The 17,321-nt window shown below is 36.4% G+C and overlaps 1 pseudogene; it reads right to left on the bottom strand.

Moving 5' to 3' along the window:
* Nucleotides 1-3,672: 3,672 nt before the first annotated feature.
* Nucleotides 3,673-17,227, bottom strand: LOC120526659 (annotated as a pseudogene).
* Nucleotides 17,228-17,321: the final 94 nt, after the last annotated feature.

Below are 17,321 nucleotides of genomic sequence, written 5' to 3'. Positions count from 1 at the left end.
AAAGGCCTGGAATGAGCTGCTTCTTTACAGATGAGCTTTTAAATCTAGACTCTGACTAGAGCTACTATAATTAATACATTAATTATGAACCGTTTCTGTTTCACTTTGTGCCACTGCTTTACTTCCTATTTGTTTCTGTGCCCATGGAAAGACATCTGAGATACTGGGAGTCTTGAAATCAAAGGATAGAAAGATTCTGTCATCAAATTTAACATCTCAACACAGATTTTACTGTACAATCCATAGCAGGAAGTGAACAGGCAGGTGGTCTTGGTCTCCATACTATAACTCTGTCTGACTTTGTCTGTGACTTTCTGTTCTAACTGACCATGGGCCACCCAAACTTCCCCACTCCTCAAAACATTTATTTTCTCCAGGGATGCCGTCGACAGCAATTTTTGGTTTTCACTTTATCATTGTCAGCTCACCATAATTCAATAATAATGTTAATAGATATATATTTTAGGGTTCCATTTATATTAATCAGTTTGTAATGACTTTGTTGCACTGTGTTTTTAAATACTAAACCTATTAAGTATATATTATATAAATAGTAATTCGTAAAAATTATAGTTGCATTTAACCTGTGAACCTTTCAGAGTGCTCAGTGAAGAACGCAATACAAAAATAAACTAAGTTGAATTTACTTATTTCTATATTACTGAATGTAATATTAAGCATATTACACAATTTCCAGTCACACATTACTTGTGTTTCTACTTAATTATAGCGAATCTACTTATGGAAAAAACTAGTTAAGGATAAACCCATGCCAAAAAATGTGTGAAAAAAGTTATAAACACAGTATTTCATCTGTGAAGTATTTAGTTCATAGAAATTTATTGCTTGAAAAAGTAATTTCTGAAGTTAAGCTGAAGCAAAAAATTTGTACAGTAATTCATCAAGAAAGTTTTTGCGCATACATAAAACCACACAGAGTGGTGTGGGAAAGGATTGTCCCCTGCACAAAAGGAGAAGCGGGCACTCGATGATCTGGGACTGGAAGGCTGCATAAGGGGACTAAACCCCTTGAAGCCCCTCGGTGACATCACTGGTCCTTGGGATGGTGTGATCACAAACCTGAATGCTTTAGACTGAATTGCTGAAGGTTCTGCTTTTATATCAAAGTGGTAGCACTTCCTGATAATAAACTAATCGACTTTCATTAGCAGCATCCGGCACCAATTACCTTCTAAACTGATATATATATATTAATTTATTTTTTCACACATGGATTCTGCAGGTTGTATATTTTTAGTGAATGCATTAAATCTATCATGTGGTGTTAGGCACTTGAGGTTGAACATATCTAACATAAGGACGTGGTGAGGGCATAATTATATTATGTTATGTAAAACCACAGATTTGAAAACATATAACATAATATACTCAGACAGACATCTGGCTAAGGGGTGGCTGGAGTCAGCCCTAGGCAACACTGGGTACAAGGCAGTTAATGACCCAGAATAAACTATCTTTGCATCTTCATAGATGCGAGAGCCTCCAATAACAAGAGGTGTAAACTTTCTCTTTAATTTCGTCTTGCCATTGTCAAAATGAATAATTTCATAAATTCTATACTTCCATTTCCCCCACCCACAAAATATTGGGCTAAGTCAGGGTCAGGTCACTGATTTCAAGGTTTTGTGGAATGGCCTTAAGCATTCAAGTTTGGTCAGAGAAAGATTTAGCGCAGGTGTGTCACTACCTGACGTAAAATTGAACAATTGGGCATACACCCTGCTCCATTTGGCCACAGATCTGTCCTCTTCTCCATTCTTCTCCCTGGCTCCCTGTAAAAGCTGCCCTTGCTTGCCCACATTCTCTTGAGAGTGTTATGTTCCCCTCCTTAAAGTCTAAACCCTCCAACATTTCTGTGGACCTTTAATGCCCCCCTGTGAAAAATAGCATAATCTCACTCCACTATTTCATAACCGTACTCACTCAAAAGGAGGTCAGTCCTGTGTATTTCCTTCTTGGAAACATACAAAGACTAAACCTCAATTCAAAAGTTTCTCAGACTCCTCAGTTTGCTCTTTCATGAAATCAGAATTTAGGATATCTTTTGGTTGATCATCTCTTAACTTCTTACCTGTCACTAGGTTCAACCAAACTGGCACAAACAAGCTTAGGGCATTACTTCTGCTTTCAAATCAGCAGTTGATGTTTAAAAGGAAATAAAATAAGCACGGCACTTGTAATATCACACTAATGTACTGACCTGCCTATTAAAATTTCCAAGTCTGTGGATGTACATCAGTAAAAAACACATTCCATAAAACAGTGGGTAGCTGAGCTCAAAGTTAGTATTAGAACTAGTTTTCAGAAATTTTATAGTGGCAAGTCACTCTATTTCTAATTTAATACAGACCATTTTGGAAAATGTTATACCACACCCGAGTCCTCCCTGCGTGGAGTTTGCATGTTCTCCCCGTGTCTGCGTTTGTTTCCTCCGGGCACTCCGGTTTCCTCCCACAATCCAAAGACATGCAGGTTAGGTGGATTGGCGATTCTAAATTGGCCCTAGTGTGTGCTTGGTGTGTGGGTGTGTTTGTGTGTGTCCTGCGGTGGGTTGGCACCCTGCCCAGGATTGGTTCCTGCCTTGTGCCCTGTGTTGGCTGGGATTGGCTCCAGCAGACCCCAGTGACCCTGTATTCGGATTCAACGGGTTAGAAAATGGATGGATGGATGGATGGATATACCACACCCGTGACTTGGAAATTTAAATATTCAAAATCAACATGCTGAACCCTATTGGTATAAATGAGACCCCTGAACTGTCAGTTTTTCTTTGAAAAAACATACTTCATTTGTCATAACTAATTCTTCCAGGTCAGTAGTTCTGGTTCTACTGTTGGACAACATGCAGTACTACGGGTAAGCCCTGATATTGTTAACAGTTTTGTAGGTAATTATCTCAGTGATATATGCAATAGAATATTTTTAGCAGTTTTAATTCTTTGTTTGTTGGTCAGCAGCTCTGACCTTTTATATGTGTTTTCTGTGTTTAAAGCTTTATTTTATCTAACAGTTTGTTTTGACTTTTCCATATACTTTATATCTTTTGAAAATTGTTATATGTTTAATCATTTTTTTTCATGTTTTTCCTCTGTATTGTTAATATATTTTATTAGTTAATATTTCATGGATTGTATATTTTAAGTAGTTATATCCTGTTATTTATTTAGTTTGTCAAGTTTGCTGTTTTTATAAGCAGTGTTGCATCACTTTTGTGACAGTTTCTGGTTCATTATTTTAAAATAGCCAACATGGAGTGGCTTGTCTAAGAGTTCCTGCTATATAAATTTAAATTTCAACACAACAGGCGGCAAATTAATCAGTGAGACATTAAAATCATGACTTACTATCCAGGGCAAAAATTCAGCTTTAAACATTCATTAAAATGTCTACATAATTTTACTATCTCATTTTGTTATCTCAGCATACATTGTCCTTTGCAAAAGAATCCAGACTTAAAACAGTTCTCGGATTTTACTGAATAACAAATCCTATGCTGAATGTTTGCCCCTTTATATTATTTCTTTGAAAGCAGTAACATTCTAAATTATTACTATTATTTTAATGTGGCATTTTAATATTTGAGAAAAACCTGAATTGAAGTCTATGACTTCTGTGTTGAAAATGGGGATGTTAACTCACATATTGGAATATTTAATTTGTAGATCCAATCAATGCCTCAATATCACTCTAGAAATATAAAAAATAAATGAAACTATGGAAAAATTTTGTTATTTTACATAGTTTAATTCATTTTATTTGTTTTTTTGGACATTGATCAACATGAAAAGACTCTAATATTATAGTGAAAACAGATCTCAGGCAAGGTGGTCTAAATTAATAACATATATAAAACACAAAATAATTAGCTGCAAAAGTATTTTGTAAATGGACCTTAGCCATCATTACATCCCTTTGTCTTTGTGGAGAGGTTTCTATCAGCTTTGCACATCTAGACTCTGCATCTTTTCACTATTCTTCTTCTTTGCAAAGTTTCTCAAGCTCTGTCAGGTTACATGAGGGTTGTGAGTGAACAGCCTTTTCCAAATACAGCCACTAAGTCTCAGTTGGACTGATATATGTACTCTTACTCAGCCACTCCAGGACATTAACATTGTTATTATTATGCCATTCCTATGCAGCTTTGCCTTCATGCTTGGCGCTGTCGTTTTGATGGAAAACAAAGCTCCCAAAGCGCAGGTGTCTTGTAGACTAGATTAGGTTTTTCTACAAGCTATCCCTGTAATTTGCTGCTTTTACTCCACCCTCTAACCTTACAAGCCTTCCAAGGCCTGCTGCACAGAAGCAACCTCCACAACATGATTCTGACACCACTTTGCTTCACGGTGGAGATGATGTGTTTTTGATGATGTGCTCAGTTTTGGTCTCATTGGACCACAGACCCTTCTTCAAAGTTGAATTCTTGCAAACTCTCAGTGCATTTTTTAACAATGGCCTTCTGCTTGTCACACTTTCATTAGGCTCCAACTGGTCAAACACCCAATAACAGTTGGTGTTTAAATATGCACATTGTTATAGAATGTATTATTTATGAATTATAAAATAGGTCTAACTATCTTAACTTCCAGCCCAAATTCATGGATATATTAGCATGACCAATTTTTACTAATTATTGCCTAGGTTTTTTAGTTGCAGTATAATATAGCCTAATGTAGACTACAGTAGGTAACATACAATTAGTTAAACAATAATAGCATACTGTGTTAGCTTTGGGGGAAGTGTGAATGAGGTATAAGGAATTGAGCATCATGTGTAGAACCTGCACTGTACTGGTTCAGGTCCAATATCCCTCTGTGGGTGATGTCAAGTGTTTTGATCGCCAGGGACAGAGATGGCCTACTGACATACTGTCTCCCAGTCAGATGTATACCTTGACTGCCATTTTTACTTGCAGTTTTAGATTAGCAGACATTACCATAATATTTTTTTTCAGTGTCCACCCTGTTCTGGACGTTCAGCTATACTGTGCGATGTAACTTTTTTTTTTTTTATTACCATAAATGTGTGAACGTTGCATAATGCCTACAATCTAAACCAGCATGCAGTGCTTATCTGCCTGCAATGTTAACAAGACATGCAAATGAAACTCATTCAGTCTGCTTGTGTAAGTGTTTGATTTTAATTGTTCTCATGTTATTCTCTGTTGAAGAGACAGTTTATATATGACATGATGTGTATGAAAACATGGGACAAATCATGTCCCTCATTGATTTAATAAGGTACACAGCATTTTACGTTCCAATACCGGACGATCCTGTATTGAAAGAGACAGGTGGCAATATTACTGGTGTGTATGGTTGAAGATCATTATCAAGAAACAACGTAGGAAATGATCAAGCACCAGTGACCCGCTACTATTAATAGATTTATTTGGCAGTGCATCATAATGTGTGAAATATGGTCAAATTAACTGGAATAAATTAACAGATTTAGGTGTTGTGTTGAAAAATTTAATTGCAGAAATTTTTAACATGTTAATCACATCCGTTAACAGCAATTAATCAACAGCTCTAATTAATTTTATTTATGTTTATTTACTATTGATTGTGATTGGGGGAGGGGGACCCTGCCAATTACCACCAGGAACTGCCCCATAAACCCAGGAGGTCTCTCAAAACTCCTGGAAGTTAATTTTGAATATGTTTAGGAGCGTTTGGTGAGTTACTTTTGTTTTTCTGTGCTTATGTTTTGTTTGTGTTCTGTGTGTTCTTTACCTACACCTTGGATTCTGTATTGGGACTTTGTTCACTTGAATTGTCTTGTTTTGCTGACAATGTCTCATTGCCATTTGTGCTCTTCGGTGCTTCATAATGTAAAACAGCATTTTGTAAGAGTAAACTTTTTACTTTATAAAGATCCTGCATTTGACTTTAAATCTCGCCAAGGCTTGACAGGAAATAAGTGATGGCATTTTTCAATGTGGTTTTGGGAATTACATGCTTTGGGACTACTAGTTCATGACAGTTTGGAATATAAGGTGCCCAGAATCATTAAACAGGTCACTAATGTGCTGACCCCTTTATGCTGGAAGTGTGTAAAAATTCAAGGATGTTAATCAATGTTAAGTTAAGGGCACTGTTAACTCGACAGCGTTAATGCACCAATTAATGGGAGGACCGATTACCTGTAGTTTTTTCTCATGGTGCCAAATGAGGAAATTATAAAACAAAGATTTGGTTTGAGTGACAAACTTATAAAAAAGAACTTTCTGTGTAACTGAAATGACATCTGATAAGGAATAAGGAAAGGCATTGGCCTCTTCAATAATATGCCAAGTCAGGAGAGAAGATCCAGGTCCAAATGGGAGAGGATATTCCAAATCAGCATGTCATCAATAAGTGGTGTATGTTTTGAGGTTAGACACGTTACCATTCCATACAAATCTATTTGGAAATCAGTAATTTGACTTACAACTGGTATTTAGAATGGGGACATGACTTTTGAATGTAAAAAATTAAAACATGGAACAACTTTAATAACTATGGACAAGTGTGACTGGAAGATTGAGAGAAAGTGTCTATAAGCAAAGGCAATGACCTCATTTGACATGTGACAATAGTCAGAGTAGGACATGATATCAGCTAAAGCAAAAATATCATCTCACAGGTACTTGAAGCTTTTAGAAATGGGGAACAGAAGCAGGCTATTGCCTTCAAGGGACAAATGATTAAGAAGTAGGAAAGAGGATTGAATCCAGTTTATTTAAAAACAGAAAGGGAGTTACAGGACTTACACAAATTTAAGATATAAGGAATGTTAGACGAGGCATTTCATAAATAAAGATTATTTTTGCATACACTGTAGAGAGAGATTCTAATCATAGAGTTGTGAAAAACAATAAAGATTTGACAGCCTCTAATTGCTAAAGATGCAAATTAAAAAGGAGATATGACACTGGACAACCTTGTCTGGCATCTTTTTCTTGATAATGGGGTGGCAGAATGAGAAAATTATCATTACATCATTTGTAAGGGATACTGTATTCCATTTTATCCATGACTTGCTAAAAGAATGACCGTTTTGTATAATCAAAAGCCCTTAGTGTTAAGTAGTAGGGGTTACTGTCGTGCCAATGAAAACAAAAGCAGAATCAATATCTGACTTGCAGTACCTGAAGGAATACAGAGCTGATAAAGGGTGTTTGGATGGGGTTTATTCATTTATGTGTAACCTTTTCTAACCAGTAGACAAGCATCCTAGCAATCAGTTTAGCATCAGTATTCATTAGATAAAATGTAAGCGGTTCACTGTTCACAAGCAAGTCACATATTTAAAGAGAGCAAAGTGCCTTACCAAAGCAGCTTATTTTGTTCCCCATGAGAAAGTTCCTACTGTTCTTAAAAGATGTGATTGTAATCAATGTCTTCTGACAGCATTGTTTGCCAGTATCAAAAGTCTGTGACTGAGGTTTCCAGTTTATTTTTCAATTCTGGAGTGTTTTTTGTTCAGATAACATATTAAGTTTAGAACTGTAACATTTCCAAATTACATTTTGCTCCGTTGTGCTAGGTGTCAGGTGATATATTGTGTGTAGTAGCCATTGAATTACTAGTGCTGGATTTCAATATGTTTATTTAGCCACAGATCTGTGAACTGGGATGGCAATGACTGACCTTCTGAAAATAAATTAACTTCATCTGCCTGCTTGGAAAGTTTACAGAAACATAACATCAGTATCAATGGATGAAACAGAATAAAATTCACATGCAGGCTGACAATTCTACTGTAATCAGTGCCTCACTAACTGCAGTGAACACTTTATTATTTGCTGGAATCAGGCTACAATACAGTAAAAGGTAGGGTTTGATCTCCTCTCTGTTTTTGACAAAGGTAGCCATTTGCTGATGATAGGCACAAGTACAGGGCGCTTAGGCAGTACATTGTGTCTTAAGCATCGTATCCCAATCATGATGACATTTCTGAAATTGAGCATTGTCCTAAATAATTTTGTACAGATGACTATTAAGCTCTAGACCGATGATATGGTTGATGTGGTAACTAAAGAGACAGAGTCACTAACTGGGAGTGTCCCTGGGAGAAGTGCAGATTTTATAAGCTCACTGATCTAATTTTAAAGTAAGACAGGTGTTTTGTAGCAGCTGCCACAGCCCTGAAGCAATTTCTACTCAGAAGTATTTAACTGTACCATACAGTTACAATTTCAAATGTCTATCTTTAACAATAAATATTATGCTAAATACTAGAAAGTATTTTATAATTAGATGTACACATTTTTAAATATTTACTGTGCTTACAATTCAACATTGATTTTTATGTACATTTTCGTAACTGAAAAGGGAGTGATAATCTCTCCACTGCTTTAACCCGCTTAATCCCATTCCAGGGTACAGAGAGTTTAAGACACAGAGCCCTGAAAGGAATCATTCCACTACATGACATGCAAACAGACATACTTCCCAAATAAATTAACATCACACACTTGCAGAATACCTGCAAAAATCCAGAAGGCCAGAATTCAACACCGACACCTTGCAGCAGTAAGACAGCAGCTACAAGTTCTGTGTAACTGTGCCAATCACAACAAGAGTGATGATATTGTTAACTATCTAGTGGGATATAAAATAATGATAAAAATGTGTAATTATGCAAATTATAATCCTAAATGTTGATATATAAAATATGCTAAAAAGGAAGACAGACAGAGAATATGCAAAAGACAAGAAACATGGCAGACATCAGGGATATTTTGGAAGATTTTTAAACAGTAAATTTCAAAAGGAGGTTTACAGATCCAGGACAACCAGAGTATAAAACCATAAAACAAGGTGCAAATGACAGGACTAGATTAGCTAATAAATTCTGGATTTCAAAGGATATGGAGTCAGTGTGGTAGTCATAATGCAACCTCTCAGATTCGCAATTACATTGAAAATAAAACAAAAATGCAGACCTGCACTGTAATGACACAGGGAAATAAATAATAAGCACCATATACTGTAAATACACTACTTAAAGAGAACTACAGCTAACCCATATAATTTACTTGATAGCAATACCTATCATCACCTGCTTGCTATTAGCATTTGATTTTTACTTGTTTTCAGTTTGATGGACATACAGGGCCTTAAAAAGTGTAGACAGAACGCTGAAACATGTGCCATCTTGCAGAGATGACAGCAATGTGTCGACTGCACACAAAATGTCCCGGAGGAATTTCATTTCTCAGGTGCAGCATTTCAGTGGAGGGGCTATCTTGTAAGTCATGCTCTTCCATAGAATTATAGCCTCTGGAGGTTTCTCCAATTTGGCTGTCATATCCAGAAATAGCATTCTAGTAACTTCTACATTAATCTTTTCAATGAAAATGCTTTATAGCAGTAACTGGATATCAGAAAAGCACATTTACTTATTTGTATGTAAGAATGTAAGAATATTTTTTTTAACATACAAAATGTTTTTATTAGTAGATTTGTATTAACAATATTGATTAAGAGCGATAAAATATATATTTGCATTTGTGTCATGCATATAATATACAAGGAAAATTGCAGTACGGCCCACTGAATACAATTTATGCACAGGACTAACTCTTTTTCAATAAAAATGTTGACTTTATACAGTGTGTGTTGTAAAATGTTTTTATCATATATGAAGAAATACACACAAGAAATTCAATTATCTTTCCATGTATAAGGAAGATTTTTTCTATGTATAATACAAATGAAAAGAACAACAAAAAAGCAAACACATAAATGAATTAATAGATGGTTAAATAGATAAAGACATGCAGTGCAGTATATGCATAAATAAATTAAATTAATATCAGCAAAAGAATATTTTAATATCTAAAAGCATAAAATATTTTACTTAGTAAACATATTGTGTTTGGAATCTCACGCTGACTTTAGTGGGTAAACTGTAGAATGAAAACTAAAGATTAAAAACGTAAATAATATGAACATCATTTTAGGGAATAACTTCACAACGTGTTAGGGAATATGTCTCCCCCTGGTGACACCTTGCTAAACTGCTCATGTAATATTTATCTTTTTCCACAAGTAAATAGATCCATTCACTGGACTGTCTTAAACCAGTTTCAGAGTCACTGGAAGTCAGAGTTTATTCAGCATGAGGGATAAAGCAAAAACCAAGTCTGGACAGGGCACCACCATTTCATTATGGATCAAAACAATATGATTTCAGTTCTGGAAGAGAGAAAAAATCTAAATTAAGTAACCGTGCAAATGTTTATAACATCAATTGAAAAATATTGTGTACTATTCATTATTTGTTGAAGTTTCAATTTTTTTTCCTTATTATTATAACCTTGTGGCAAAATAGCCATGATGATCTCCTGAGTGTCTGCATGTTTTTTCTTCAACCAATCCGGTTTTCCTCTATCATTCCAAAGTGCATATATTAGGCTAATCGGTAATTCTGAATTAGCCCAGCGGGGACTGGCATCTGGTTGGTTCCCTAGTGTTATTCTGGTCAGCATGTGCAGTAATACAAAGACACAAGCATCTAAAGTGACATGATTTATCTTTGTTAGAGATCAAACAAAATCTTGCTTTTTCATTTTTGATTTGAAGCCAAGGACAAACAGAATATTCTAAAACACCAAAAGTCATGCAAAAAGACAATTCCCCTTTGGGACTAACATAGTATGTCAAATCAAAACAAAAAAAGCAATTATTCCCAAAAAGGTAAGTGACCAGTACGTCTACAGTAAACTAATCAACAGAACAGAATGGCAGCTGTCAAAAATAGTATGAAGTCATGAAATTGAGTTGAAACAAATTATAAAAGAAATAACGCCCTTCATGTGCTGAGCCTAAACAAAAAAAAAGAAATTAACAATTAATAAACCTTTACTAATTAAATTAATTAATAAAGTAATTAACCCATTCTCCTGTTTCAAGTGAAAAAATACATTTTGTCTAACAAATAAAAAATAATAAGCACAAATAACAGTCAAGCTACCCCTTTTCTTGTGATGCATTCAAGTAAAGACTGGTGCTGCCAACTGTCTTCACAATTCACATTATTAGTCATTCTCTGCGCAACTGTAGTGATTTACATATAATTCATCTGAAATGTACCTATCTTTCGCTAGTCACAAAGTTGATTGGTTAAATTCCTAACAAAAACTACACCATGAATACATCTAAAGTAAGCAATTCTTAAGGATAATGACATTAAAAAGAACAATGGTTGGATAGGAATTTAAAAAAAAAATCTGGCCACTGCCAAAGAAAAGTGATGTTAAACATTAATTAACAAAGATGATACATATGTAGATCTGCGTATGATACGCCATTCTCCAGAACCGAGTGTCCAGAAGGTAAAGGCATTAGTCAAGGTAACTTCCAAGAGCAGGCTAAATCTGAAGATAAAACTGACACTTTCAACCTTAATCCTATTGGCAATGACCATGAGATCTTGAGGTGGCAGAGTAACACTATGTGATAAAATGAAAATTAAATTTAGATAGAAATTTCAGTTATTGACAGAAATGAAAAAAGTGAAGGTCTTAAGAATCAAACTGATCTTCTGGCCTTATAAATCAATCCAGAAGTAAGGAATTTAGGGGTGTTATTAATTACTCAAATCTAAAGTTTGAGTCAAATGTTAACCAGTCTTCCAAGATGGCATTCTTTCATGTGAGAATTTGACCTTTTATAACATCTCAAGAAGCTGAAAATTAATTCAAGCTTTTATTTTTAATCATCTAGAATCTAGATAACTGTAATGCACTGCTAAGTGGACTACCTAAAAAAGACAAATTAGCTGCAGCAATTTCACAATACATCAGCAAGAATTTTAACTAATAAAGGAAATATGTCACCATTCTTAATATTGTTACACTGATTGCCTGTGCCCTTTTGAAATGATTTTAAAACACTCTTTATCATATATAAGGCTCTCAATCCTCCTTACATTTTGAATCATAATCTTATATCATCATGAGATGGTTTGCGTAAAATAACTGATGAGGTGGCCTTTTGCACTTATAATATCAATCAAAAATGTTGCATGCTTTATTGAAGGACATATGCCAGGCTAATATTGTAGAGCATTTTAAAAAAATTTCTTAAACTCCACTTCTTTAATTTTGTCTTTTAATAATTTCATTTTCTTGGGTCAGTTGTATTAGATTTTAATTGGTACTGCTGGGTGGGGTTTTGGCCTTAGAACCCCTACAAGTTTAATTCTTTCAGCATCATATCAGATGGAGCTTTTGTTTTTCTCCCCTCCCTGGTCATCTGACTCTGTATGACTCTGTCTTTACAACTATTAGAAACTGTGATAGTTACTGTAATATTAATTTAAGCTATGCTTAAATAAATATCTCAGGGCTGAGTTCTGTCTTCCCTTCTTTTCTTTCTGTATACCAATAACTCACACCATTCTAAGTGGTCTGATCGTAGAAGGGAAAAAGTTGCCATATCTGAGAGAGAGAGAGATCAGTGGGCCAATTGGCACTCCCTTTGGCACTTTGATCTGCAAGTATACTTGGAGCAATTTTTCTAAATGCTTCTTGGATGAGATTATTATGAGATTTCTGGTTCAAATGTTATTTGAGATGGTTCACTTTTCAGTGGTTTATTGCTTTCCCAGAGGCCCATTCATTAAAAGATCCTGCTTTCAGGCAAATTGTGCAAATAACACTGTTAATCTCCAAATAGGTAAAATTCTCACCCAGAAGCATGTGCTGACAGGCACTAAATAGTAAGTCCGTTTTAACAAAACATTCCATAAACCATCCCATTTTAAACACCAAACACCATTTTGAACTGTCTTTACCTTTCAGCTTCAACATGGTTAAAGTGACAACTTAGACCAAATAAATCAGGTTAGTAATTGATTTAGAAAGTTGATTCTGTTCATCTGGACATAGTTTTTTTTTCTGATATGTTTCATCACTCATCCAAGTGACCTTCTCAGTCTCAGTTGACTGCAGGTTTCTCCAACCTTATGAACAGTACCTTGGCCTAATGACCGAACTAGCACCATTGACTAACAATGGGCTGTGTGATCAATGATATGCAAATTGTCCATTGATCAATGGCCATGGGTACCATTCACAGAGAATTGGGGAATGGCTGCAATCACTACATTGTAAGATGGTAAAAGATGTACCCTTAGGTCATTCCTTTTTCACGTAAATGGCCTCTTTGACCAGTGTTCCTCCCTGTCCAGGATGTGCACATCTTCATCACTGAAAGAGTGACCACTGTCCTGTAAATGTAAATAGACTGTGGAATCCTGGCTTGACAAGGTAGCTCCTCTATGTCGCGCCATCCGCTTCGCCAGTGGTTGTTTGGTTTCCCCGACGAATGATTCACAGCAATCCTCTTGGCACTTAACTGTGTAAACTATATTACTCTGTCTGTGCCGGGGCACCTGATCCTTGGGGTGAACTGATTTTTGAGTATCATGTTTTGGGGTTTGAAAGCCACCAAGATCTGGGGCCTCATGCGCAATGGCGTGCATAGAATTCGCACTATAACATGACGTAAGCACAAAAGCGGAAATGTGCTTACACACGAAAAAAAACAAGATGCAACCTCCATGTTCTTCCGCTACATAAATCCCGGTCAGCATGAAAAGTAACGCACGTGCCTGCTATCCCACCCCGTCTCATCCCAGAATTACACCTTTTTGATTATGCAAATCAATATAAATAGCCCTTAAGATCAGCCTTCTGTGAAAAGACGATGGCAAAATACGAGGGAAAATAGAAGAATTTCAGCGAATACCAAGTGGAGGCAAGGAAAAACATACCACTTGTTGGTTTAAACAGTGGTATAAACAGCAAAAGGAAGTTGATCGAGTGCATAGCGTGTTGGAGAAACTCGAATGCTCAAGTTCACAAAGTTGCACAGTGCCCGAAATAAAAAAGAAGTTCTCACATATGAAAGTCGCAGTGAAAAGGCGAGTTGTAGCCCACCATCTGAGTGTCATATGAAAGCTTATTAGGGTACAGAGAAAAAAAAAGGGACACAGTGGGGAAAAAACACGAAATGTCAACTTTAATCTAAAAATTTCCACTTTAATCATGTAGTTTATTTTGTCATTAAAGTAGAACATCATAAACTTCATCTTAAAATCATTTAATTTACTAGTTTCTCAAATCAGCATCGTAACTAAAGTAGCACGTTAAATGGCTTTGTTTTGTATCTGGTCTTCTATGTGTGTGAATCACTACGTGCTTCTGGGCTTTCTCTTCCCCCGACAGGACACAGAATACATTACATTCGTAATATTACAGCTCTCTGAATAATTAAAATACTGAGAAGTATACGTGATATCATTTTCATGATAATAGGAGTTAAAGCATGTTATTGAACATGGGAACACGGTGGCACAGTGATTGTTCATGTCTCACACAAGATGCTTGCTGCACCATGCGCGACCTTCGATGAAATACTTTATTACAGAAGTACTGTCTCTTTCAAACGTACTAACCCCCAATTCCTGTCCTTCCTTTTCTTTCTCCGAATACCCAATCACCACACAATCAGCTCTGTAATAGACGTTAACCCATCTGTAAGCTTAGAACGTCGATTTAAGGAACATCGAAATATCTTCGTAATGTTTAATTATTCTATCCATCTATCCTTCCAGTGTTGCACCAGCCACAGCAAGAACACAGCGCGAGACAGGAACAATCCGTGAATGAAGTTCCAGCTCCTCGATAGCGATACGGCACCTTGTAGTTAAAGTTTTATCTGTATAATATAATAAGCATATTTTGCTGCATTTCATTTTAAAAATTATATTGTCATCATATGTAAATATGCTTTATAAAGTGGCTCAGGTTGTGCAATATTATAACTGTATCGCAAGTTTACAGTGAGGTGATTGTACTTATAAGTACAGACAGTTCTACAAGGAACACTTGATGGACGGATAAGACTCTGAAGCATTTGTCAGATGAGAGCAGTTCAAACAGCGAAGGGCTGAGACAGCGTGTGCTTGATGCTGTATACCGATAATTCTCTTTCCGATCAGCTGCTGTACAGCTGTGATTCACACTCACATACAATGAGATAAATACTCCGAGTGGTGCAGCAAGAGTAATATGGAAAAAGATGATCTGATATGGCAACCCCTAATGGGAGCAGCTAAAAGAAGAAGGTGCAGTGAGAGTAACAACACTACAGCAGATATGGTATTTGGAATAGTTTGACCATTCTGTGGACCATTATATTGTTACAGGTTAATTACAATCAGATGCATTAAACTAATAAACAATATGCGATTAATTTCAGTGTATTTATAAAGCCGTGTCAGGGATATGGATCTGAAAAGAAAGATAAACCACACAGGAACAGTAGCACTACTTTGACGCTGGGTGGCGCCAGTCTGCAAAACCAAGCGGAGAACTTGCATGCGAGAGGGTATGAGCTACCGTGGAAATGTGCATGGCTTTACGCCAAGTTTAGGTTTTATACAACGCAATTTGAATGTAGAAATGCTCTTCCGCAATATTTTTGTGCGTATGCACCTCTTATACATGAGGCCCCTGGTGTTTTGAAAAAATGTGTCTCAGCTGTTCCAATACTCCTGACACATAAGGGATCACCAAAGGTTTTCGCTTAGGCAGCAGTTGTCCTTCCTCTCTTCTGGATTGCTTAGAGCATTCTTTAGGTGTCTTCCCTGCTTTGACAAAAGTCCAGCTGGGATAACCACATTTACTCAGGGCCTTTTTGATATGATGTTCTTCTGCTTCCCTGGCCACTGTGTCTGTGGGTATGGTGTTTGCTCTGTGTTGTAGAGTCCTGATGACACCTATTTTGTGCTCTAGCGGATGGTGAGAGTCAAACCTTAAATTCTGATCCGTATGCGTTGGTTCACGGTACACATCAACTTTCAATTGTCCCCCATTGCTGATGGAAATGTCACAATCTAAGAAAGCTAGCCTGTCCCGTGTCATGTCCTCCCTATTGAACTGGATGTGTTTGTCTGCTGAGTTGATGTGGTCAGTGAATTGTGGTACCTCCTGAGATTTGATTTTCACCCAGGCGTCGTCCATATACCTGAACCAATGGCTCGGTGGTGTTCCAGGATAGGAAAATATCGCCATCTTTTCCATTTCTTCCATATACAGATTGTCCACAATAGGTGAAACTGAGGAACCCATGGCACACCCATGTTTCTGCCTGTAGTACTGGCCTTTGTATATGAAATATGTGGATTGAAGGAGTGGTCCTTTTTCTGAGTGTGGGGTCATCCTGTAATCTCTTACGGCCCACCTCCACTGCTTCCGTAACTGGAACGGAAGTGAATAGAGATGTAACATCATACGAGACCATAGTGTCATCTGCCTCCATAATGACATCTCTCACCTTTTCCAGAAAATCCAAAGTATTCTGAATATGGTGTTTTGAACTGTTTACCAACAGGTTGAGGACAGCAGCCAAGAACTTTGAGATGTTATATGTAGCCGAATTGATCATGCAGACAATGGGTCTTAACAGTGCATCCTGTTTATGTATCTTGGGTAAACCGTACAGACTTGGTGTAGTTTCCCCTGGGTATAATCTGTGGTATGAGGTCCAGTCAAGCGTTGTCATGCATTAACTGCTTGAGACAATCTATCACCTTTTTCCTGTAACCACTACCTGGATCTTGTTTTAGGAGTTCATACGTGACTTTCTATTATCATTGAGTTCAATTAGGGTTAGGTATTTTTACTATGAAACACAGAGCTTTTAAAGGCCTCCCTCTTCCTCACTTGTTTTTTAGAGATACTCTCCACCCCAAGTTCTCCCCCCATGCAAGTACCTCTTTTTTCGTTTTATAATAATGTTTGTTGCTTCTTTGAAGTGTTTTTGTTCTTTGTAAATTGTTTTAATCTTAGTAGTTGTGATTTTACAATTCTTCTATGTGTATGAGTCAGATGATAACTTTGTTTTGGAATAATGAGTGTGAATCTGTTATATTATATCATCCAAGTATTTGTAAAAAATTTTTGTTTTTTGTTCTACATTATAGTGGGCCTGTTTTTCCCACTCTGCCATATACATATTTGCATAGGCTGGGGAATACTTTCTGCCCATTGCTGTACCTTTTATTTGTAGATAATACAGATAATACTTTTCATTGAATTCAAAATCATTCGTTCTTAGAGATATTTCTAAAGGTTGCATTATATATTTACCTGATCTTGTTTTATTTGGGATCCATGCTGGGTGAAATTTGATGACCTGTAGGCCATGCTCTATTGTTATATTTGTATAAAGATTGTTTACATCCATGGTAAAGAGGAAACAATCTTGTTATTGTAATATTACTTATTAATTTTACTTGTT

This window comes from Polypterus senegalus, chromosome 3 (genome assembly GCF_016835505.1).
Source record: "Polypterus senegalus isolate Bchr_013 chromosome 3, ASM1683550v1, whole genome shotgun sequence".
Classification (NCBI taxonomy): domain Eukaryota; kingdom Metazoa; phylum Chordata; class Cladistia; order Polypteriformes; family Polypteridae; genus Polypterus; species Polypterus senegalus.
The sequence above is the reverse complement of the archived record's forward strand: the minus strand, read 5'-3'. Positions and strand labels throughout refer to the sequence as shown.